This window comes from Nerophis ophidion, linkage group LG16 (genome assembly GCF_033978795.1).
Source record: "Nerophis ophidion isolate RoL-2023_Sa linkage group LG16, RoL_Noph_v1.0, whole genome shotgun sequence".
Taxonomy (NCBI): Eukaryota; Metazoa; Chordata; class Actinopteri; order Syngnathiformes; family Syngnathidae; genus Nerophis; species Nerophis ophidion.
In genome coordinates, this window is record NC_084626.1 from 44025113 (window position 1) to 44031227 (window position 6115).

At 34.7% G+C, this 6115-nt stretch overlaps 1 long non-coding RNA gene across 1 annotated transcript in view; it reads right to left on the reverse strand.

Annotated features, from left to right (window-relative positions):
• The window catches only part of LOC133535697 (uncharacterized), a 33467-nt gene extending 29048 nt beyond the window's left edge, over positions 1–4419 (reverse strand). The window contains exon 1 of the long non-coding RNA XR_009802302.1: positions 4326–4419. This is a non-coding gene — a long non-coding RNA (uncharacterized LOC133535697). The remainder of the gene's footprint in view (positions 1–4325) is intronic.
• Positions 4420–6115: the final 1696 nt, after the last annotated feature.

The following is a 6115-nucleotide window of genomic DNA, read 5'->3' on the forward strand; positions in this document are numbered from 1 at the left end:
CACAGTTTGTGTTTCTCACAAAGTTAGTTTATGTTACTCACAAACAGTTAGTTTGTGTTTCTCACAAACAGTTTGTGTTTCTCACAAACAGTTTGTGTTTCTCACAAACAGTTTGTGTTTCTCACAAACAGTTTGTGTTTCTCACAAACAGTTTGTGTTTCTCACAAACAGTTTGTGTTTCTCACAAACAGTTTGTGTTTCTCACAAACAGTTTGTGTTTCTCACAAACAGTTTGTGTTTCTCACAAACAGTTTGTGTTTCTCACAAACAGTTTGTGTTTCTCACAAACAGTTTGTGTTTCTCACAAACAGTTTGTGTTTCTCACAAACAGTTTGTGTTTCTCACAAACAGTTTGTGTTTCTCACAAACAGTTTGTGTTTCTCACAAAGACTACGTTTGTGTTACTTACACAGAGTTAGTTTATGTTACTCACAAATACTTTGTTTTACTCACAGTTTGTGTTACTCACAAACAGTAAGCTTGTATTACTCACAAAGAGTTAGTTTGTGTTACTCACAAAGAGTTAGTTTGTGTTACAAATAATTAGATTGTGTTACTCACAGTTTGTTTCTATTACTCACAGTTTGTGTTTCTCACAAAGTTAGTTTATGTTACTCACAAACAGTTAGTTTGTGTTTCTCACAAACAGTTTATGTTTCTCACAAACAGTTTGTGTTTCTCACAAACAGTTTGTGTTTCTCACAAACAGTTTGTGTTTCTCACAAACAGTTTGTGTTTCTCACAAACAGTTTGTGTTTCTCACAAACAGTTTGTGTTTCTCACAAACAGTTTGTGTTTCTCACAAACAGTTTGTGTTTCTCACAAACAGTTTGTGTTTCTCACAAACAGTTTGTGTTTCTCACAAACAGTTTGTGTTTCTCACGAAGACTACGTTTGTGTTACTTACACAGAGTTAGTTTATGTTACTCACAAATACTTTGTTTTACTCACAGTTTGTGTTACTCACAAACAGTAAGCTTGTATTACTCAAAAAGAGTTAGTTTGTGTTACTCACAAAGAGTTAGTTTGTGTTACAAATAATTAGATTGTGTTACTCACAGTTTGTTTCTATTACTCACAGTTTGTGTTTCTCACAAAGTTTGTGCTAATCACAAAGAGTTTGTTTATGTTACTCACAAACAGTTTGTGTTTCTCACAAACAGTTTGTGTTTCTCACAAACAGTTTGTGTTTCTCACAGTTTGTGTTTCTCACAGTTTGTGTTTCTCACAAACAGTTTGTGTTTCTCACAAAGACTACGTTTGTGTTACTTACACAGAGTTAGTTTATGTTACTCACAAATACTTTGTTTTACTCACAGTTTGTGTTACTCACAAACAGTAAGCTTGTATTACTCACAAAGAGTTAGTTTGTGTTACTCACAAAGAGTTAGTTTGTGTTACTCACAAAGAGTTAGTTTGTGTTACAAATAAGATTGTGTTACTCACAGTTTGTTTCTATTACTCACAGTTTGTGTTTCTCACAAAGTTAGTTTGTGCTACTCACAAATAGTTTATGTTACTCACAAACAGTTTAGATTACTCACAAAGTTAGGTCATATTACTCACAAACAGTTTGTTACTCAGTTTGTGTTACTCACAAAGAGTTAGTTTGTGTTACTCAGTTACTACATGTTACTTAAAACAGTCTACGTGACAAAGCGTTAGTTATTGTTACTCACAAAACTGTTTGTGTTACTAACAAAGAGTTATTTTGTGTTACTCAGTTTGTTACACAAACAGTTTGTTACTCACAAACATTTTGTTACTCACAAATAGTTAGTTTGTGTTACTCAGTTAGTTTGTGTTATTCACAAAGAGTTAGTTTGTGTTACTCACAAACAGTTTAGCTTACTCACAAACAGTTAATGTTACTCACAGTTTGTGCTACTCATAAACAGTTTGTTCATGTTACTCACAAACAGTTTATGTTACTTACAGTCTATGTTACTCACAAACAGTTTGTGTTACCCAGAGTTAGTTTGTGTTACTCACAGTTAGTTTGTGTTACTTAGTTTGTTACTCACGAACTGTTAGTTTATGTTACTCACAGTTTGAGTTACACAAACAGTTTATGTCACTCAAAAACAGTTAGTTTAAGTTACTCACAAACAGTTTGTGTTATTCACAAAGAGTTAGTTTGTGTTACAAACAGTTTAGCTTATTCACAAACAGTTAGTTAATGTTACTCACAGTTTGTGCTACTCATTAACAGTTTGTTCATGTTACTCACAAACAGTTTGTTCATGTTACTCACAAACAGTTTGTTCATGTTACTCACAAACAGTTTGTTCATGTTACTCACAAACAGTTTGTTTATGTTACTCACAAACAGTTTATGTTACTTACAGTCTGTGTTACTCACAAACAGTTTGTGTTACCCAGAGTTAGTTTGTGTTACTCACAGTTAGTTTGTGTTACTTAGTTTATGTTACTCACAAACTGTTAGTTTATGTTACTCACAGTTTGTGTTACACAAACAGTTTGTCACTCAAAAACAGTTAGTTTAAGTTACTCACAAACAGTTTGTGTTCTTCACAAAGAGTTAGTTTGTGTTACTCACAAACAGTTTAGCTTACTCACAAACAGTTAGTTAATGTTACTCATAGTTTGTGCTACTCATAAACAGTTTGTTCATGTTACTCACAAACAGTTTATGTTACTTACAAACAGTCTATGTTACTCACAAACAGTTTATGTTACTTACAGTCTATGTTACTCACAAACAGTTTAGCTTACTCACAAACAGTTAATGTTACTCAAAGTCTGTGCTACTCATAAACAGTTTGTTCATGTTACTCACAAACAGTTTGTTCATGTTACTCACAAACAGTTTATGTTACTTACAAACAGTCTATGTTACTCAAACAGTTTGTGTTACCCAGAGTTAGTTTGTGTTACTCACAGTTAGTTTGTTTTACTCAGTTAGTTTATGTTACTCACGAACTGTTAGTTTATGTTACTCACAGTTTGTGTTTCACAAACAGTTTATGTCACTCAAAAACAGTTAGTTTAAGTTACTCACAAACAGTTAGTTTGTGTTCTTCACAAAGAGTTAGTTTGTGTTACTCACAAACAGTTTAGCTTACTCACAAACAGTTAATGTTACTCAGTTTGTGCTACTCATAAACAGTTTGTTCATGTTACTCACAAACAGTTTGTTCATGTTACTCACAAACAGTTTGTTCATGTTACAAACAGTTTATGTTACTTACAAACAGTCTATGTTACTCACAGTTTGTGTTACCCAGAGTTAGTTTGTGTTACTCAGTTAGTTTGTGTTACTTAGTTAATTTATGTTACTCACAAACTCTTAGTTTATGTTACTCACAGTGTGTTACACAAACAGTTTATGTCACTCAAAAACAGTTAGTTTAAGTTACTCACAAACAGTTTAAGTTACTCACAAACAGTTTAAGTTACTCACAAACAGTTTATGTTACTCACAAACAGTTTATGTTACTCACAAACAGTTTATGTTACTCACAAACAGTTTATGTTACTCACAAACAGTTTATGTTACTCACAAACAGTTTATGTTACTCACAAACAGTTTATGTTACTCACAAACAGTTTATGTTACTCACAAACAGTTAGATCCACTATGGACTGGACTCTCACACTATTATGTTAGATCCACTATGGACTGGACTCGAACAATATTATGTTAGATCCACTATGGACTGGACTCTCACACTATTATGTTAGATTCACTATGGACTGGACTCTCACGCTATTATGTTTGTCAGGTTTTTTCACAGTCGTGCCCAAATTGAAAAGGCCAGTTGGACTCAGGAAGGACACAAAAGGGACAACTCAATCATTTTTCCTTGTGATTTATTGATGTTTGATTTAAAGCAATCAATTAAAGTGGGTTATCAATGTAAATGAATGGATGAACAGAATGAATAGTCGAATAGTCGGTAGTTAAATAGTAGAATAGTTGATTAGTGGATAAGGTTGATCATCTTACCAAACAGATAAAAGAAGACATTAGTGTTTCTTAAACATACATCAAAATACATGCTTTGCTTTCCTTTTTAAATCAATCCAACCAAAATTAATTTCCACTGATAGAGCCTAAGTTTAAGAATAAAACTAAACATTTCCAATAATATGAATGAAATTATATTTAAAAAATCCATCCTAATTATAAGAATAAACTTAAACATCACTGATAACTTTTTAAATTTACTTTCAGTCAACTTAAACAATTTTGTAAACATCAGTAAAATTATCTTCTTTAAACATTTTCCCCAGTGAAATTATTTTCTTTAAACATTCTCCTTGGTCCAAACAAGCAAACTTCTTTCCTTTAGTTTTCTCACCAGTTGCGTCTTCTGAGTCCACACAGGAGCTGTCTTCCTTCCTCTTAGCAGCAGGTCAAAAAGGGCTGACTGACTGAAGCTCAAACATTGTGAGCGTATGCAGGTGAGCAGGTGAACAGGTGAACTCAATCAAACCAATCTGTTGGAAGCAGGTGGAGATGTTCAGCTCTCAGCTCTCACTGTTGCCCCTTCAGGCCTGGAGTGTGCTCTACAACTCTGTGGTGTTTGTGCTGCTCTGTACTTTGACTTGACAATGCTAGATCCACTATGGACTGGACTCTCACACTATTGTGCTAGATCCACTATGGACTGGACTCTCACACTATTATGTTAGATCCACTATGGACTGGACTCTCACACTATTATGTTAGATCCACTATGGACTGGACTCTCACACTATTATGTTAGATCCACTATGGACTGGGCGCTCTCACTATTATGTTAGATCCAATATGGACTGGACTCTCACACTGTTAAGTTAGATCCACTATGGACTGGACTCTCACACTATTATGTTAGATCCACTATGGACTGGACTCTCTCACTATTATGTTGGATCCAATATGGACTGGACTCTCACACTATTAAGTTAGATCCACTATGGACTGGACTCCCACTATTATGTTGGATCCACTCTGGACTGGACTCTCACAATATTATGTTAGATCCACTACGGACTGGACTCTCACTACTATGTTAGATCCACTATGGACTGGACTCTCACTATTATGTTAGATCCACGATGGACTTGACTTTCACTATTATGTTAGATCCACTATGGATTAGACTCTCACAATAATATGTTAGATTCACTATGGACTGGACTCTCACACTATTTTGTTAGATCCAGTATGGACTGGACTCTCACAATATTAGGCTTGATCCACTGTGGACTGGACTCTCACACTATTATGTTAGATCCACTATAGACTGGACTCTCACACTATTATGTTAGATCCACTATGGACTGGACTCTCACTATTATGTTGGATCCACCATAGACTGGACTCTCACTATTATGTTAGATCCACTATGGACTGGACTCTCACTATTATGTTAGATCCACTATGGACTGGACTTTCACTATTATGTTGGATCCACTATGGACTGGACTCTCACACTATTATGTTAGATCCACTACGGACTGGACTCTCACTATTATGTTAGATCCACCATGGACTGGACTCTCACTGTTATGTTGGATCCACCATGGACTGGACTCTCACTATTATGTTAGATCCACTATGGACTGGACTCACACAATATTATGCTAAATCCAGTATTGATTTATTTACTAGCAAGCTGGTCTCGCTTTGCTCGACATTTTTAATTCTAAGAGAGACAAAACTCAAATAGAATTCGAAAATGCAATTAAATATTTGAAAGACTTGGTCTTAACTTGTTCAAATAAATACATTTATTTTTTTTACTTTGCTTCTTATGACTTCCAGAAAGACAATTTTTGAGAAAAAATACAACCTTAAAAATGATTTCTGGATTTTTAAACACATATACTTTTTTACCTTTTAAATTCCTTCCTCTTCTTTCCTGACAATTTAAATCAGGGGTGTCGAACGTACAGACCACGGCCCGCGAACAGGTTTTACCCGGCCCGGGAGATGAGTTTGCCAAGTATAAAAACGAGCCGAAATTTTTGAATGAAAGAAACTGCTGTTTTAAATGTGTCCACTAGATGTCGCAATAGCAATTATTTGTGTCACACCTGTAAGTTCCGTTTTGGTTTTGGTCATGCTATGTTTAGTTTTTGGACATTCAGTCACGTTTTGCAC